At 36.8% G+C, this 21,082-nt stretch overlaps 1 pseudogene; it reads right to left on the minus strand.

Annotated features, from left to right (window-relative positions):
* The window catches only part of LOC149212849 (scarecrow-like transcription factor PAT1), a 69,064-nt pseudogene extending 67,692 nt beyond the window's left edge, over positions 1-1,372 (minus strand).
* Positions 1,373-21,082: the final 19,710 nt, after the last annotated feature.

A 21,082-nucleotide genomic window follows, 5' to 3' on the forward strand; every position in this document is an offset into this window, starting at 1 on the left:
TTTAATTGCTTTGTTTTTTTTATTTGTTTTTTTTTAATTGTTTTAATTTTTTTTTTTAATTTCTAATTGTCTTGTTAAAATTAAAATTTGCTTTGGATTGTTATTAAAATAAAAATAAAATAAAAAATGTTTTGCATTGTTTTGATTTCTTTTAATTTTAATTTTATTTTTAATTGTTTTAATATTTTATTTTTTTTATTGTTTTATTGTTTTGGTTTTTTTTTTTTTTAATTAAAAACTTTAAAACTAATATTTGTTTTGTATGGTTATTAAAAAACTAGAAATAAATAAAACATAATTAAATCAAATCTAAAAAAATGTTTTGCATTGTTTTGATTTTTTTGACTTTTATTTTTTTTAATTGTTTTGTAATTTTCATTATAGGAGTTCAAGACAACCTTGATAGTGGAGTTAACATGTGCACTCAGCGGGTAAGATTTAAAGCCAGCCATAGTCAGATGGGACCTCCACTTACCAAAAAGCTCATGCCTCTCTACTCTTTCATCACCTTCACAGGCAATAACATTCACCATATCACGTGCTAGGCAGTGCTGCTCCACGCTGACACGCTCTTTGCTATCCCTTGGCAGAGTTACATCCAAAGATTCAAACATAGCAGTGTAATAACTCAAAGTCTCCATGAACCTGGGAAAGAAAGGTGCAGTATTAGTGTTGGCTTCTTGCTCCACCAACGTTACCACATTTGGAGACAAGCTTTTGACCATTCTTAAAAGCCGATCTCGATGATTACTTGTATTCACACTCTCATCAGGCATATGATGGAGCTGCAAAGGAAAATTTACAGCCAAAGCTTCCCCATGCATTGTATGACCACAACGCAGAACAATTATTGCCTTTAAAGAATAAAAAAGATACTCAAAACAAATTGGACAGTTGTGGCGCATTGAGTTCTCTACGCAGGGTTGGCCCTTCTGCAAACTAACCGTATAGAAACAACCACATTTCTGGCAATGGAAAAAAATTATCCCGTCCTCCTACCCTGCATATGCCACAATCATCACAATGATATTGTTGCTTTGAGATATCATCATCAAAGAACTTGCACGTTGAATAGAAATAATCCCCCATTTTAACACCACAGTTTTCGCAAATTTGCTTGACATTTTTCTGGGTCACAGAGAGAACAAATAACCCATTCAACTTTGTATCTTGGGAGCTCATGGCGCAACAAGGGGTCCTTTAAATGGCTCATGGATTCATTGTGACATTGCTTACAAGCATAGATCTCATTGCAACAAGGGGCCCAAATCCGACATCGTCTCCTGTAATGGGCGCAACCATGTTCCATCTTTCCAGTGTTCAGGCGATCTAGTGGGTTTTGCATAGCTTCAAAGACGACCCCGCCTTCCATGGTTGTCAGAGGAGAGGTGTTTGAGTTTGAGAAATGCAGAAGAGGAGAGGAGGAGGAACAATGTTGTCGATGCCTCCTTCCCCTTCTATTCTTTCGGGTTTACTCTTCACGACTCCTTGTGCTTCCAATGTATAGGTCCGAGCTGGAGATCGTGGAGTCCCACGGTGATCAGTACAAGTTAAATAAAAAATTCTTTGGTAGCCCTTGACGTATCCAACGAATTCTTCATCAGCCTTAAAGCCTGGGATATGGGGATACAGGAAATCGCGTGAAATCGGCAGGAGATCACAGGAAATCGAGAGGCCGACTTTACATGAATTTTGAGGATTTTTCTCTGATTAAGTTTAGTGGATGCGTAAAAATTGTGGGCAGTTAAAACCACCATAAAAGAATGTGAAATAGCCATATCACTTCACCTACATCGCCGAATGTTCAATGAATTCTGGAGCTGAAGATTTCTCATGCCGGAGAAATCGAAATTCTGGATCAGAATAAGCCGCAACAAAATGATAGATGGTGGATGACGATATTTCTGCCGGATTTTCGCCTCATTCCCGAGATTTTCTCTGTGATTGAGCCCATGATTTCCCCAAAAGAGTGGATCTTCCCAACTTCACTAGCGCATTTTTTATTTTAATTCAAATTGTCCCCCTCGACCGCTTGGTTGAATAGCGCAGAGATTTTTTTGTTTTGCAGGTTTAAAGAGGCGGAACGAGAACATAAATCTAATTGCAACTCGTAATGCAAATTTCTCCAGGGCGAATAACTTCGGGCCTTTGGTTTTTTTCAATGCCGTATGGGATTTTGTATGTTTGTTTTTATGCATGGGCTTTTTAATATATGATTCGACCTCTTTATTGTTTTATTCATTGTTTGTATGAATAAAGAAATTAAAAAGAAATTAATTATATTTTTAATGATTTTTTTTTAATTTTTATGTTATTTTAAAAATCTTTAAAAACAAATTGAATTTCATTCCTAAATTTCTTTTTAATTTTTTTTATATTGCTTTAAAATTGAAATCCTTTTAAAAAGAATTTAAATTTTATTCTAACCCTAAAACAACCTAATATATTTTATTGATTTAAGATGAAATTTTTTAGCAAATGGAGACAAGCATATTGCAACCCTAAAAACATTTATAAACATTCTACTTTTTGATCCTCGAGATTGTGTGAAAACGTAGGAGGAGAGCATACTTATTCGAAACATAAAATATGATCCTACCTACTCTATGCTAATTGAAAATTACAAACTATTACGTGTAATTAAGTGTAACCATTCACGCAATAGTAGTAAAAACATATTCATTTTCAATTTCGCAATTTTAAAATGAAAATATACAAGGATGATCGAATCTAGTTTTTGTGAGTATGATCTAATGAAATAAAAACAAAATCGATCTAACCTCGTACTTGTTTGAAACCATCGAAACCACTTGTTGATAAGGCTTTCATAGGCGTGATTTCCACTCTGATTCAGATCGTGCTGCAACTTCTCTTTGTCCTCCTCAATTTCCTGTTCAAATAATTGTTCATCGTCAGATATACAAGATTCTTCAAATGTTAATTCATTGTTTTCTTCTAGAGGAGTAGTTAAGCTTTTGGCTGCTGTCAAGATCTCTTCTTCGCAAGAAGAGGAGATCCTAACACTTGCTAGGATCTGAGCGAGTTGTTCCAAACTTATACTCATCGTTTTTATTGTGTTTTTTGTTTTTTTTTTTGGGAATGGGGGGTTTTTGATTTGTGTTCTATTTCTATGTTTTCTATATGAGAATAAACTTAAATGAAAATTCCAAAATGCAACTAACCCTAAATGATCCTAAATAAAAATTCTTCCTAAACAATCTTCTTAACTAGCTTACATCTAAGTTTGCTTCCTCGGCAACGACGCCAAAATGTTGGGCGATTTAGTTGTCTGCTAAATCCGTATCATTTAATTTATCAATCTGGGGTATCGTAAACTTAGAAGCAAACCAAAATATATGGGACCTTAGATGAAACATGTGTAGGAAGTTTGTTTAGAATGGAAATGCATATTACAAATCTAAACTATTAGATCTATTTTATGAAAGCATAAAAATGTTTGATCAATGGAATTATTTTACATTAGAAGATAGAGAAGAGTCTCTTGTTCAAGAGTCCTGATTGTCCTTCTACAATCTTCCTATAATAACATTGGAAAACATCTAAGAAAGCAGGAAAGAAAGCATATAAATGAAAGCAAGTAAATATTGTTTTCAATTCAATTCTTAGCTCATGGAGAAGAGTCTCCTAACTTAGGAGGACTTGATTGCCCTTCTCACATAAAAACTATATACTGAAAGGGAATCAATATTCACATAAATGTAATCTAGGAAAGCATATGAGAAAGTAAATCTTATTTCAATTTAATCTAGCTCATGGAGAAGAGACTCCTAACTTAGGAGTTCTTGGTTGTCCTTCTCACATCAAAACTAGCTACTGAAAGGAGATCAGCCTTCACACAACAAAACATGGCCACAACATGAATTCATACTGAAATTATCTGCAAGTATTTACAACAAAGAAATAAGATGAACATCATAATTAAAATTAGTATATTCACAACATTGCTTTACAACAAAGTGCACTTATCTCAGTATGGGGATCCTTCCATTCCTCAATGAGCACACATGAAAAACTATCACACCTTAAGAATCAAACAACACTCATAACTCATGATTTGGAGAAAGTGGTATTATTCATGTTGAATGAACATAAATATAATGCTAATGAAGAACTAATAATTGTTTTCTCTCCCTCCTCCTTCTTCCTTTGAAGGATGCTCTTCTTATTTATACATGAATTAGGGATATCTACTCAATAAATGTAGATCCCTTAAATATCTACTAGACCCACACTTGTCTCAACTTATCCCTAAATACTAGATACAAATCCCATGACACATCAAAATCTCCATGATCTTTCTCCTTGGAATATGGTCCACCTCTTGAGTTGAAATTCGAATTTGATCTTGGGAGGCCACATAAGGGTGCCTTGGAAACTTCCAAATGATCTACACATGTCATCAAACTCAAGCCACTTTTAGGTATAAGCAAATACATGTTATTTATCTAACTTTTAATCATAAATTCACTCTAAATACATGAAATTAATAACTTTGGAAAATGAAAATATAAACTCATATGGTAATGGAAATATAGGGTTATGTAATGATAATATGATGAAATGAGGTGAAAAAATGAGGATAAAGGTGAAAATGGAGTGAAAATTGATGTTAATTTGGCGGCCCAACAAAGGGGTATTTTAACACACAGGTTCTTCAGTTATCCTATAATTTCAATCACTTCCAGGGTGTGCTGGCTAGGGCGGACCAATCTCTTGGGAAAAGGAGGTGGGTTTACTTAAGGGGTACTCTCTTCCTTTTCCCCTTAAATTTATTCAGGTGGATATGGTGGATGGTTATCTGGAAGAACTCTTCCAGACCTAAGGTTGATCTCTTGAATCTCCACATCATGGGAAAGGTAAGATGTCTCTCCACTGTAGACCTATTGTGGTTTCTTTTTACTTGGGTTCATATTGGGTTGAGCAGACATGAGGTTACTTGGGTGGAGAAGTATGAGTGAGTTGCATTTGAGACTGAGGTGGAGGTAGCAGAGTAGGCAGTTGTTTGAGTTGAGGCCTCCACCCCTATGATGGGTTGTTCCATAAAGGAGGTTGGGGAGCATATGGCTAAAATGGTTGATTGACATGCTTAGGAGGATACTGAGGAGCATAAGGGCAAGAAGGAGGTGTGGACCATGATGGATGAGTGTAAGAGTACCAGGGTTGAGAGGGTGCATTTTAGTTGGGATGATAATAAGAGTAAGATGCACCTTGCATGTCCTGCTAGTATGGATGAGGTCCTTGAGGCCTAGACACCTCCTTGACAACAATACAAAAAAGTGATGAGCCTTAGTATTGCAGCAAGAATGTTGTAACTCCTAGGACTACCGACTTTACTTTATCAACCTGAGGTTTCATACAAACTTGGAGGTGACAGTGCTATAGACACATCAGATGCATCATTATACTCATATCACTTCTCAACTGGGGTACTTGACCATGAAGGTTCCATACTATTCATCTATTAGACTAAAGGGAGTCTAACTACTAATAGTGGAACACAAAACTAATTCTAGTGCAGGAAAAGTAAATGCTTATCAATTCAGGAAATGAAAGTAGCTAACTTGCAAATGCTGTGAAATGGCATAACTCATCTAGCTATGAAATGACACAAATCACTTATAGGATGGAGACTATGTTAACCTTGCACTTGATCATCTAGCTACCAAAACTGCTTGAAAATAGGAATTTATTCTATCATTGCAAAATCCAAACATGCATGCATTAATCATCTCATTACCACTTGCAAAATAGATAAAAGTCCTAATTTCTAGATTTAGAAATATAAAATATAATTCTATCTGATCTTACAAGAGGGAAAGGAATGGAAATGCTAGTCTAGGTGCTACTTTTGGTCATGGAGTCCAAGCTGAGGGGTTAACCTACTCTTATACTAATCTATACTACCAATTCAGGTCAAAACATGCAACTACATGTTTGCTACCAAAAACTGCTACAGGATGTCTTGTATTGCTATAGGAAGTTGGCTAATAGGTTTTGAAGGAAAATAATGGTGATATGAAGTGTTGGAAAGGTGCATGCCAATTGTGTAATGTGTGGGGGAGGTGAACATCACCTTACCCTAGGCCAAGCCCAACACTACAAGAGGGTTAGGTTTGCCTAAGACAACTTGCTCATGTTGGCTAGAAGACAGAGGGTTGGAATATGGCTAGTAAGCATCAACAAAAGGTGAAGGAGACCTAGGTAGAGTTAGTTGGAGGTGTCCCTTCTTGTAGATCAACAATCCCTGCAATAAAACCTGTCTCTCTTTTCATTTACAAATTATTACATGTCAACATGGAAAAGATGAGTTGAATTTAGAAAGTGTGATATAAATATTGTTAAAGTCTAGTTCTGTGGAATAGATTACCTTCTAAGATCCAACAATATTAAGAAGAAAACTAACAACTACAAATATTTCTTAGGAATCATAAAAAATTATCAAACTAAGAATGAAACTTAACCTAGGAAATGAATAAAGGAAAAAATGTGTTTTTGGGCTATGAGAGTGGGGTCCCCTAATCATGATCCCATAAGGGAGATGTGTTATGAAACGAGCTCAAGAAAAGATAGAAAAGATAGATCAATGCCTTAGAATTTAGCCTCTTCAAGGGGGAAACCTCGTTTACATTACATAAATGAATAGTTCTTGGATGATTTAAATGAAAAAACCTCCTTTCTATATATATGAGTCTAAGAAGTCACAATATAACCCAGCTGACCTAACAATAATAAAATAGATCCACAAAAATAACAATAGAGGGATTCTATGGGGCACAGTAATAACAATACAAGGATAATAGGGGCACAACAATATTAATAATGGATGCAACTACAATGGTAATGGGGTAATCACTAGTATTATAGGGACACAACATGTCCCTCTCCTTCAAAAAAGTGTTGTTCTCAATGCTTGAGTAGTTCTAGATGCTTCTGTATAAAATTCTCCTCCTCCCATGTGGAATCTTCAACGGATAAGTTCTTCCACTTGATAAGATACTCCGAAATTGATCGATTTCGTAGCTGTCGAGTTCTTGTTTCTGTGACTGCTTCCGGTTCCAATATAATTTTTCCTTCCTCATCAAGTTCTGGAAATATTGTTTGAACTGGGGGCTTGTCGCCTATAACCTTCTTTAAACATGCAACATGGGAAACCGGGTGCAATCGAGAAGCTGCAGGAAGCTCCAATTTGTATGCCATAGTACCAATCTTTTGCAACACCTTCTACGGACCATAATACTTTGGTGATAGTTTATTATCCTTCTTAGCTTGCTTGAGGGACATTTGCTTATATGGTTGTAGCTGTAGGATTACCCAATCAGCTACATCAAAACTTATTTCACTGCAATGTTGATCTGACTGTTGTTTCATTCTATTCCGTGCCAACACAAGGTTATCCTTTAAGAGTTGGAGGACTTGTTGTTGATGTTCGATGTGATGTTCCAGTACTTGAACCTTAGAATTTTCTCTTAAATATGATGTGATGGATGGTGGCTGATATCCATAAAGTGCCATAAATGGGGTCAATTTTGTTGCTGTATGGAAGGAAGTGTTATACCAACATTCAGTTAGAGGCAACCATTTGAACCATTGTGTCTTTTTATCAGATACAAAGCAACGAAGATATCCTTCCAAACATTTGTTTACTATCTCAGTTTTCCCATTAGATTGAGGATGATAAGATGAGCTATGAGCTAACTGAGTACCAAGACAAGAAAATAATTCTGTCCAAAATTTTCCAATGAAAATGGGTTCTCTGTCACTTACAATAATCTTTGGGTTTCCATGTAGCTTTTGAATTGTTTCCATAAATGCAGTAGAAACTGTACTGGCTTTAAATGGATATGATAATGCACAAAAGTGTGCATACTTGGTAAGTCTGTCAACTACCACCATGATGACAGTCTTTCCCTCAAAATTGGGTAAACCTACGATAAAATCCATTGAAACCTCCTCCCAAAATTGACTTGGAATGGATAAAGGTTGTAATAGACCTGATGTCTTAATTGTTTCAACTTTATTTTGTTGGCAAACCAAACATTCCACCACAAATTTTTGAATATCCGATTTAAGGCCATCCCAAAAAAATTCCTTCTTAACCCTGTGGTAAGTTTCTAAAAATCCTGAGTGCCCTCCTAAGGGAGTAGTGTGCAATTCCACAAGAATCTTTTGTTTTAGTTGGGAATTCTTGCAGAGTTATAAGTGATCTTTGTACCATAAAGAATCATTTTGCCAGCTAAATGTATCAGACGTACTGGAATCTTGCTATAACTTTTGAATAAGTTCCCACACTTCTTCGTTATTATTTCATTCCTCCCTTGCCTCATTTATCCAATCTGGTTGGATAATAGAAATGGCGCACAAAAATGCTTCCACATCCTCATCCTTCCTTGACAGTGCATCTGCCACCACATTTTGCTTCCCTTTTTTGTAGATGATTTCAAAGTCATAACCCAACATCTTTGTGACCTACTTTTGTTGCTCTTCAAAGGATAATCTTTGTTCTATGAAGCATTTAAGGCTATCATGATCCATTTTTACCTTGAAGTGTCTTCCCATTAGGTAGGGTCACCATTTCTTAAGTGCATGGAGTATTGCCAACATTTCCTTCTCATAAATAGCTTTGTGTAAAAACTTTCCCTTGATTGGACGACTTTCAAAAGCAATGGGTCTTTCATCTTGCATTAAAACAACTTTCCTAAAGCATCACATTCCACAATAATGGTTTTTGTGAAGGCTAGTGTAGCTGAGACCGGTGCTTGGCACATTGCCTCTTTAAGATGTTCGAAGGCCTTTGTTGCTTCTGGAGTCCATGAAAATGCATCTTTCTTCAATAATGTTGTTAGAGGTGTTGCTATTCTCCCATAATTCTTAACAAAATTGCGATGATACCCTGTCAACCCGAGAAATCCTCGCAGAAGCTTTATGGATGTGGGAATTTTCCATTCCTTAATGGCTTTAATTTTGCTAGGGTCTAGCTTAACTCCTTCATGAGATACAATATGACCCAAATATTCCACCTCTTTTACTCCAAAGAAACATTTGGATCTTTTTGCATATAATTGTTTCTCCTGCAATAGTTGTAGCACCCTGTCAACATTTTAAACATGATCCTTCCAAGACTTGTTGTAGATTAGTATATCATCAAAAAATACTAACACAAATTTTCTAAGGAATGGTTTGAAAATGGAATTCATCAAACCTTGAAATGTTGAAGGTGCATTGGTAAGGCCAAAAGGCATGACAAAAAATTCATAATGACCCTCATGAGTTCTAAATGTTGTTTTCAAATTGTCTTCAGTCTTCATTCTAATTTGATGATATCCTGAACGAAGATCCAACTTGGTGAAGTAAATTGATCCATGCAATTCATCTAGTAATTCATCAATGACAGGAATGGGAAACTTATCTTTAATAGTGAGCTTGTTGAGCTCCCTATAATCCAGACACATGCGCCATGATCCATCCTTCTTGTGCACTAATACTATTGGAGCAGAGAAAGAACTTTGACTTAGTTGAATTATACCAGCCTCTAGCATTTCTGCAACCATACATTCAATTTCACTCTTTTGGGAATAGGGATATCTGTACGGTTTGATGTTTGGAGGAACACTTCCTGGAATCAGATGAATAGCATGATCATGATTAGGAATAGGTGGGAGGCCTTTGGGAGTCTCAAATACCTTGGAATGATTATCTAAGACTTTTTGGAGATCTGGAGAAATAGATGATTCCAATGTGGAAATATCTATTGAACATAATTGTGCAATTACACCCCTTTGTTCCTTTTTTAGAATATTTGTCATACGTTAGAGTTGATTATCTTTCCTGGTTTCCCTACAATACCCCTTAATTCAACTTCCTTTCCATCCACAAAAAACTTCATGAAATGTTCTTGAAAATTAAAAACTATTGTACCCAAGGATTGTAGCCATTGGACTCCTAGTACAACATTAGCACCTCCCATTGGAATGGAAAGCATTGGGCTAGTCAATACATATTCTCCCATCGTTAGCTTGATATTATGGCAATTTCTGAAGCAATTTATTGTTCCTCCATTTGCAACCATCACTTGACACTCTAGTGTTGGATATAAGAAGCAATTCAATTCTTTTGCTACCTTACAATGAATAAAATTGTGGGTACTTCCTGAATCAATCAACATTATTACCTTTTTCTTCTTGATTTGTCCTTCTATCTTGATGATTTGACGAGTGGTAATTCCCGCCAATGCATTAAAATATATGGTCAGATTCATTTCTTCTTTATCTAGGCTTTGTTCCTAGAGATATCCTCTTATTTTGACCTTTCTTGCTCCTTTTCTTCTTCCTCTTCGCAATCTATGTAGAATAATTTCTTCTCAGCACACTTATGACCTTTAGTGTATTTGCTATCACAACTGTAACAAAGCCCTTTTGCCCTTTTTTCTTCCAATTTTTGTGGTGTCTACCTTATAGGTTGTGGAAGACTAGGGTAAACAACACCTCCATATTTATATTTGTGAGTGGTATGCTTCCTATTTGCCATAATTTTGCTTTCCATTTTTCTTGCTAACCTGAATGCCTTCTCTAATGAATCAGGTTTCCAAAGGTAAACATCATGTTGGATATTATCCTTTAAAGTACCTACGAACAAATCAATCCTATGCTCCTCTGGAATATTTTTTACCCTTATGTTCAATTTTTGGAACTCCTCAATGTGCTCCATTATTGAACCCTTTTGTTTGAGACTTATCAATTGGCTAAAAAAAGTGTTGCTTTTTGTATCCTCATAATGTACTGTTAATTATTCCATAAAAATTCCCCAAGTGATAATTTTTTTACGAGAGCAAAGCCATTGACACCATACAATCTGGTTTGGTTCCAAATATAAAGTTGCAATACGTACCTTTTGTGTTTTTTGCACATTATTGAGATCGAAAAATTGCTCCATCTATAATATCCATGTTGCGGGATCCTTGCATCAAACTTCCTCATATCAATTTTTGGAATACGGTGGGTCTTCGATCCCACATTAGAGTCTATGAAATCATGATTAACATTTATTTTGTTCTCATCATGAGTTTCCTTTACTACCTTTTCACCATTAGTAAGTATTTCTTGTAGAAATTTTGTCAAATCTGTCTTCAAATCTGCCATGTCTCTCTTCAAATCTATCTTCAAATCTATCTTCAAATCATCCATATTAGCTTCCACACCATTTACATTAGATTCCACACCATTTATATTAGCTTTTGTTAGCTTTTGTGAGATTGACATTTGTTGCTCTTGTTCTTGTAATTTTCATATATCATGTAGAATTTCTTCCTCTTCTTCATCAGTCATGCTAGAGCTTTCAGGTTGCTTACTAGGTGTTTGCATTTTCTTTCCTTGGGGCATCAGTTACCGATAATAATTCTCTACTAATCCCTTTGAATTCCTTCAAAATAAAGTTTCAAACAAATCTTAAGCAAAAATTTAAAAAAATCTACACACCTTTTTTCACTTTGTAGGAGCTCAATATTGCCTCTAATGTATCTTTGTACTTTCAAATCATCCAGTTCAAAAATTGCGACCTGCAGTAGCCCTTTGTGTCCTCTTTCCAATGGCACTAGTCTGATCCAAATTGGATTCTCCAAGGAAGAGTTATGCGAAATCTCCCACAGTGACCTGATTATAGACTGGTTCAGTAGAGCAAACTTGTACGATGTTCCACGAGTCACTGTTTCGACCTTTCACTCTAAACAATAGATACAAGAAACTACAGTCCGTCCTATTTCTATACCTTCTTACGAAATTTCAATCCGATGCTCAGAGAGAAAGTTATGATAATTTTCCCCAGGTCACTTGTTTGGAATGTAATTCAAGAGTTTGCAAAAACACCAAATTCCTTAGATCATATCTCTGCAAATATAGTGCGAAAAGCATTCGGTCTCGAGGTTCAGTGTTATTTCTTCTCAAATGCATTTTTTTTTAGCTTCTGAAACATCACAGAAAAAATTTATAGCGAAAATTCCACGATGACCTATTTTGAGCAGCGAAACCCTAGAATCCAAAGCTCTGATACCAAATGTTATGAAACCAGCTCAAGAAAAGATATAAAAGATAGATCAACGTCTTAGAATTCAGCCTCTTTCAGGGGGAAACCTCCTTTACATTACATAAATGAACAATTCTTAGATGATTCAAATGACAAAACCTCCTTTCTATATATAGGAGTCTAAGGAGTCACAATATAACCTAGCCGACCTAACAATAATAATATAGAGCCACAAAAATAACAATAGAGGGATTATATGGGGCATAGTAATAACAATATGGGGATAATAGGGGCACAACAATATTAATAAGGGATGCAACTACAATATTAATGGGGTAATCACTAGTATTATAGGGACACAACAAGATGGGATAGGGGTCATTGTCACAAGATTTTCTGGTATATTTTCCTCTACTAAACTACAACACTAATCTACTCTTTAAGGTAATGAAAGAATGGATAAGAAACAACTTTGGTCAACTTACTAAGATAAACAAAAAACATAAATAACCTTCAGAAATAAATCAACATTATAAGCTAAGAATACAAGTACAAAAGACTATAAATTATGCCGATAGGGTTGGACCCTAACCCAGGAGCTTCATCCCTTTCAGTCAACTCAGTGCTAGATCACAACAAAATTTCTCATTATCATAAAAATATCAAATAAATCATAACAATAATAGCCAAATTGTTTTCATCTTAATAACATCTTGGCTACAATAAAAATTTGAATCCTAATGAGTCCCTTATCTTACTTCTTTATACAAAATTGGAGCTACCAACAACTCCCTTGAAAATAGGGATACTAGGCTCGCTAACTCAAGAATACTTTTCCTTGACTGGCACTGGCCTAGCTGCCAATGACACCGAGTTGATGAGATGGTGGGACAAATCTTCGATTGATTTGAGGAGTTAAGGAGGGAGACCACTTCCTATAATCTCTCCTTGATTGCCTACACTAAGTCCCTGCACTCAAGTCAAACCAAAACTGCTCCAATTTCCTGCATTTAACGTACATTAGGCCATAGGACATAGTAGCTCAATTTTACTCTTCTCACTAAGAAATATATAATAAAATCTATAAACAAATGTGAGAAAAGGCAATTTAATAAGCTGGAGAGTGGCATTGTGGCCCATATAGTTTACCTGTTGATGAGCCTCATCATCACCCCCCTACTGAAATTTTTGCTCATCCTTTGAGTAACCTAGTCATCTATATCCATGACCTTCATAGTCCTAATGGCCTCCACAACGTCCCAAGCTTCTGTGGATGGTGTCTCTTCCTAAGAATAGAACCATGCATTTTTCTCTATCTCCTCTCACTGTTTTCTTTACTATTCTTCATTCCTACCTTCCAGCAAACCTAACAGGAAAGGTGGAATGAGCTTAAGCCCAATCCAATTGACCTTCAGTCTTTGCATGGCATTTCAATATAGGGATGTTTTCTCTAATGCATTCCTCAATCTCTTAGGAGAGTGATAGTCCCTGATCCTGAGACTATGTGGCAAGTAATTCCATCTTCTTTGGCATGCTTCTTGTCTCTTAGTCCCTAATATTCTTAGAGTGTCCTCAAAATGGGAGATGGATTTTTCTTGGGTAGCCAAGTATCTTGGTGAAAGTTGAGCATCATTGGAAATGATGATGTGGTTACTAATTACAACACTTGAATTTATTTTCTCTAATCTGATGTAGAGGGGTTCATTTCCCCTTTTTCTACTATTCCCTTCACCTCCTCAGCCTTAGCATCCTCATGACTCAACCATGATGAAAGAGCCATTAGTTGAAAGTCTCCGAACTTTTCATTTGGGTCCCAAAATTTAGGTCTACTAAGGCAAGGTTATGTAGGTAGAATTCAAATAGTTTGGCCTTGTCTTCAAGCGTTGATCTGGGATTCTTTAGCTATCAGAATTATCCAAGATCTTTTACTTTTGTGATGTTGTTAGAATTTCATTTAAAATATCATAAAATAATGACATGTACATGATAAAACAAGAGGAAACCTGACAACAATAGTCAAATCAAGAAAAAGATACATTTGATAACGAAGTTCACATAGTGTGGGCTACATCTCCGGGCTCGGTGTCAAGATGGTTGAGGTTTATTCATATAATGTTGGAAATGATGATGATGTACATGGACTATTCTTTGTCATAACAAGGTCATATGCAATCAACAAGAGTGGCTTGTCTCTCCACAAGACATTATCCCTATAGGAATTCTCACTTAGAATGGGCTTCCTTTAGCATGACAAACTCACAAGATCTCACATAATGTGGTAATGAGTATCCCCTTCAACATAGTTACATAGGGATCTCAACAACAACACATAGCATAAAAAGCTAATGACGTCTCACCTAAATAAAGATCCCTCGACATAGTATCAAACCTGAATCTCAAGAATAATACATCATCTCAACAAAATGAAAGGAAACATAACATGACTACTTCATGTACCTTCACCTCTAAAGTTGGTCGAACAATGAAAGGCTCAGGTACAAAAATTGACTGCACCATTGAGTTTCTAGCGTTGAGTTGTGTAAAATCAACTATCCACTCATCAAATTTCGACACCATCAAAATCTAGGTCTTTAGGAATCTTTTAGATTCACCATGATTCTCAAAAGATTCTTATCCATGGGCTGAATGGAGATCTGCTACTCAAACAAAAAATCTAAGCTTACCATTGTGATCCTTGTGGAATTCTAAGACTTTTGAGTATGAACTGGATGCATCTGAATCTGGCAAATTTCAGCCTCCAAGAGAATCTAAAGATTCCTCAAGATTCTCTGTTATGGGGGACCGGCAATTGTGCTGCTAAGACGGCAAATCCGACTTCAACATCTCGTTCCCTAAGAAAATAAATGTCAAAATATTTTTAGAATATTCCTTCAGAATTTTCCGTTCTCAGAATCTTTGCCACATGATTATGGCATTGGCTCCTAGTACTGCCCTCCTACAACTCATGGTTCCATAAGCATGGCATGCTTCCATTTTGTCTCTGTTCTGCCAGTTCCATGTGCAAATAATGCGAGGCTTAAGTATTTGTGAGGGGGCAAAAATAAAAATGAGGATCATTTGTTCCGTTGGCGGAAAGCTTTGTATAGCTGTGGGAAGGTTGGGGGTTCCAACCCTGCCAATGCCCACCTAGCAGCATATTTTAACAATCATATGATTTTTCACTTAAATTAAGTGTTGGCACTAACTATTATGGCATGAAATAGTTACATTTGTTATCTCAACAGTCATTTGTTTTGATATTAGCTATATATATTTTTATTTTCTCCGAATTTAAGGGTTCATAGACAAATTAACCCTTCAATAATCTCGCCCACTCTTGGGAGCTAAGTTTTGATGCCCCAATGATAGTCAAATTATAGAACACTTAAACCTAACCCATTTCCAATTTTGACCACAAATTTGACTTTCTCTAACTTCCTCACATGAACTTAGATTTGAGTGTCATTCACACCATTGGCAGCAGGGTGATGAGCACTTTGATCTAGTCTTGGTTTGAGAGACATATGAACACTTTGAATTTTGACCTATTTTGAATTCTCTTTGACATCTGAGTGTCTCTAGAGACACCTGGATCATTCCTCCCTACCGAGGAGCCTTTGGTCCACCAAAAGAATGAACATAATATGCAACTATCATGTACATTGTTTGAAACACAAGTGTCCTCACAGATCACCCTTCCTTCTTCTTAAAATTTGTTCTTCAGAGCCATAGTGATGAGCTGACACATGCATCCTCTACAAACCTGTAGTACAATATTTTGCAAATTAGATGCTTATTTATATGACCAACTATGACCCAAGCATCCCATACTTGTCATGAGTTTATAAAACATACTATGTGGTCAAGTTTACATCAAAATGTAAATAGTACCCCAACTATAAATACAAGGCCAAAACATCATTGTTGCTTCAATAAGTGATGGAAAACACATCATCACTTTTATAATGTAAATTGAAACAAATGATTTACAAAAATACATCCATGACAATCTAACACATCTAGAAAAACGATCTCTCACTTATAAAAGTGAATGGGTCATCCCCCTCTGGCATATCCGCTTGTCGATCATGTTTCTCAACTAGTTCATGCACGGGCACTTTGTCTTTAAGGCGCTACTCTGGATGGATCCTCCAAAATGTGGTTCTTTGATGACCACATATATTGAAATGACTGAAATAAGTATTCTTCCTCCAGATATTCTTAACCTACTTCTTTCTCTGATGTGGAGAAGGCCTTTCACGCATCATCCTCTTTCATGTTTCCATTCTCTTCCAGCTCTCAACAATCACATGGTTATGTAAAGAACAAAAACTACATGTTCTTCAATGCCATGATTTACATTTGTCATTAACCACATGATTTTAATTGAAATGAAATTTAGAATACTCAGACTTGTTATACCTTTCCTAGTTGTCTCTAGTGCAATTATAGCGATGAGATCTTGCCTTAGCTCTTCCTTTGCAATGTGCACTGTCATGGGATGTGTTGTGGTCACCAACAACCCCCCTCTTTGTTTGGTATTAGCAATAACATCAAGCAAAGGGGGACCCTTAACAAAAAATCCCAAAAATATTTTTTATCAAAATTTTTGTATTTAACTCCCTAAAAGCTATATCGCATCGCAAAGAGAGAGTGAAGCATTTTCCTATGTGCATAAATAAGCTGCAAAGTCTTAGGATATTCCGACACATAGGATATAGTTAAGTTCAACTTGGTCTAGTATAGAGTTAGGTTAGAGTTAGGTAAAGTGTGTTTCTTTACCGTTGTACATTTTGTAACTTACAATTCGACGGTCACGATATGTAGTGATCCGACGGTTCACTCTCACCTCGGTATTACCGACACTTGATCCCTGGCTTGACACCCGATTGGTCCATGAGTTCTATTTAAAGCGCATGGAGGGTCATTGTTCGGGTAATCCGTGCATGAGAGAAGCTTATGTAAATTTTCATTCTTTGATTAATAAATTGCCTGTAGTACCCACGTTGGGACAGGCCGTGGACTGTTTCCCTCCTTGCACTTTGAGGGTTTTAACCACGTCAAAAATACTGGTGTATTGATTTGAGATTTGGTTGTGAGCGGTGTCCTTTTGGTATTCTTTCTGAGGAACTTACCCTGTAAATTCCTACATGGTATCAGAGCTATTTGAGGGCCGCGTCCGTTGGTGATCCAAATCTGAAGCCGGTAGAACTGCATGCGGCTGTCGTTTCCTAGATCTGTTGTTTCTGACTGCTTTCGGGCCGAGAGGACTGCTCTGTTGCGTTCGGAGCATCTGTTCCAGTGAGGAACCCCTTTCGTTTCACACGAAAAGGTTTCCGGTAGCCCTAGCTGCGTCATTTTTCAGATCGGGAGGTATACAGTGTTTTTTGCAGTTTACTGTTATTTTCTCTCTGCTTATTTCGGTCTCAGTTTATTTACCTCTTTTTTAACCGGATCTATACCTTTCATTTCTGCGTATGCTCTTTGCCCTGCGACTCTGTGCGATCTGGGCAAATCAGAAACAGAAAGGAAGGATTTTTCTCATGCGTATGCTCTTTTCCCTGCACCTTAGTGTGATCTCGGAAAATCAGAAACATTGAGAAAAATATTTAGTATTTCGGCTAAAGCTAACTTTGAGATTTTTTTTTAAATTTCTAGTTTTTTGGCTAAAGCTAACTTCGAGCCGCAAGGTTCGTTTTTCTTTGCATATTCGTGTTGGGTTTTGTGTTTTGTGTTTTGTAGGGAAAAAGAGCTTTCTCAAGGCAAGCACGCAAATCAAGGCCCCCCCCCCCCCTCTCTCTCTCTCTCTCTCTCTCTCTCTCTCTCTATCAGATTTTTTGTATAGATTAATTGGTTCAAAACTATTTTAAGAGAGTAGAGGTCTTGGGTTCAAGTCTCCATTTTGTGGGGGCGGATTTTTTCATTCCCGCACATTCGCGCACTTTGTCGGCAACTTCAACAAATTTTTTTTTCAAAAAGCCATAACTTCTTCATCCGGAAGCCTTTTTCAAAGCTGTTTTTTTTTAAAACCGCCTATTTTTTCGAGATCTATCCATTGGAACACTTACTTTCAGCATCTTCAGCTTCAGTTTTTTCCAAAAAAAAAATGGAAAGTCCATGCCAAGTCATTCTTGACAGCACTAACTACTTCCAATGGGTAGCCTACATGGAAGATTTACTTAGAAGTAAAGGTCTCTACAGAATAGCCATAGACCAAGAGAAGAAACCAAAAGATGAAGACAAGGCTGCAAAATGGGAAAATAGACAAGATCAAGCACGTGGTTTGATAGGGATGTCTATTTCTCCTGATCTTAGATTCCACATTGCAGAACTTGAGACTCCTCATGAAGCATTAGAAAAACTCGCTAAAGTTTTTGGGATTAAAAATGAAATTAGAGCCCATCAACTTGAAAATGAGCTGCTTACTTTGGATCCTAATAATTTTTCTTGCATTGAATATTTCTTGTCCAAATTCAAGACCCTTAGATATCTTTTGGAAGGTGTTAAAGTTAAGAAAGAAGATGGTAACCTTATTTATTCCATCCTTACTAAGTTGGGACCAGCCTACTCTGTATTTGTTTCCACCTTCCATTCTACAAGGGAAGCTTTCATTTGTCAAGGACAAGACTACAAGGCCCCTTCCTTTGACTCCTTTTGTGATTCCTTAATAAGAGAACAAGAAAAACTCTTACACCTTGGTCTTCTTAATCTTGGAAACTCTTCCACGAAAGCGTTAGCCGCCCAGCAGCAACCAAATTCAAAGAATCCTAAGAAGTCATATCCTCAAAAGAATGGTCCTAAACCATCTCAGCCTCAAAATGAAAGATCATTTCAGCAAAATGATAAGACCAATAAAAACAAATGGAAGAAGACTGATAGACATTGTAACTTTTGTAATCGAGATGGCCACTTAGAATCTAAATGCTTTAAGAAGATGGAAGCCTTGGAAGCCGCAATGAAGAAACATAACATCCATGTGGAGCCTACTTCAACTTCAACTTCAACTTCCGGAATGGCACTTTCTGCATGTCATTTTCAATCATCTCAGTCTGGTTATGCATTAAATGTATCTTCTTCTTCTTCTCATTCTCATGAGTGGCTCATTGATTCTGGAGCCTCTTGTCACATGGCCAAAAACCAAGCCATGTTTTCTTCTTTAAATGATTGTAACACCAAAAATATATATGTTGGTGATGATAGATCTCTTAATGTTGTAGGGACTGGAACTGTTCATCTAGACAATGGTCAGTTTAATGATGTATTATGTGTTCCAACCTTATCCTGCAACCTTCTATCTGTCTATCAGATAACTCATTCAGGTGAAGGTAAAATTGTTGAATTTTCACCTCATGATGTTGTAATCAAGGATCTAAAAGATCCTAAACAGATTCTAGCTACTGGTCTTGCTGATGATTCCAAAAGGTTGTATAAGTTTCACAACTTGGGGTCATCACATCTTCCCTCAGTATTTATTGCTCATAATGATGAAGTGAGCAAACTTTGGCATGAGCGATTTGGTCACTTAAACTATCGCTCCCTTCAGCATCTATGTAAAGAAAATATGGTGACAGGTCTTCCTATGGTATCTTGCAGAGATGGTGTTTGTTCCGGATGTGTACTCGGAAAACATCATCGGGACAGTTTTGAAAAACGTGCCTCTTGGCACGCCTCAGCCCCTTTACAGCTTGTGCACAGTGATTTATGTGGTCCTCTTCCTGTTGCTTCATTCTCTGGCTGCAAGTACTTCTTAACTTTCATTGATGATTTCTCCAGACGCACTTGGGTATACTTCTTAAAACTCAAGAGCGAAGTATTTAACACCTTTTTGGCCTTCAAAGCCTTTGTTGAAAAACAATCTGGACATCAAATTCTTAAGCTAAGAACTGATAATGGTGGAGAATATGTTAAAAACACATTCATCAACTTTTGCACTGAAAATGGAATTCAAATGCAACATACTGTTCCATACACTCCACAACAAAATGGTGTAGCTGAAAGGAAAAATCGCACCTTAAAGGAAATGGCTAATTGTATGCTGCAATCTAAAGGACTCAGTCTTAGTTTTTGGGCCGAAGCAATTAATTGTGCAAATTATATAATCAATCGCACTCCTACTAAGGTTCTAGAGAATATCACTCCAGAAGAAGCTTGGAGTTCCATTAAACCAGATGTAAGTCACTTTCGTGTGTTTGGAAGTGAAGCATGGGCCCATATTCCAGATGAAAAGCATAAAGCTTTAGAACCTAAGAGTGAGAAATGTACTTTTGTTGGATATTCTGAAGATGTAAAAGGTTATAGACTTATTCCATTTAAGTCCAAAAATGTTATCATTAGAAGAGATGTAAAATTTGATGAAAATAAATCGGCCTGCGAGCCTAGTCCGGCGGATGTGCCACCTCTTCCTATCTCTTCTACTTTTGAAAACATTTCTTCTTCAGATGATGAAAGTGAGGATGATAATCCTCCCCCACCTTCTCAGGATCCTCAACTTCCAAGATGGGTCCGTGCTACTCGGGATGCAGCAGGTGATCTTGCCGGTGATCCTACAGATCAGCGACGTACACGTTCTCAGTTTGAAAGAGCCTCTTCTTTACTGGCTCAAGCTCCAGTAAATCATGATCCTGACACTTTTGCAGAAGCTTCAGGCCATCCACATTGGGAAGCAGCTATGAATGAAGAATATCATTCATTGATGACAAATGATACATGGGATCTTGTTCCTCTACCAAAGGGACGCAAACTTGTTAGATGTAAATGGGTTTACAGAACCAAGTATGGACCAGATGGGAAAGTTGATAAACATAAAGCTCGTCTCGTTGCTAAGGGCTTTTCACAGGTTGAAGGCATTGACTACACTGAAACCTTCTCCCCTGTTGCCAAAATGAACTCTATCCGCCTTTTTCTTTCCCTTGCTGCCTCTTTAAAATGGGAAGTCCATCAGATGGATGTTAAATCTGCCTTCTTGCATGGGGACTTGCAGGAAGAAATCTATATGGAACAACCCATTGGCTTCATACAAACAGACTCCAGCCTTGTTTGTCGACTT

This window comes from Pinus tabuliformis, chromosome 1_1 (assembly GCF_031772625.1).
Source record: "Pinus tabuliformis cultivar Carrire ecotype Pingquan chromosome 1_1, CPIR1, whole genome shotgun sequence".
Lineage (NCBI taxonomy): Eukaryota > Viridiplantae > Streptophyta > Pinopsida > Pinales > Pinaceae > Pinus > Pinus tabuliformis.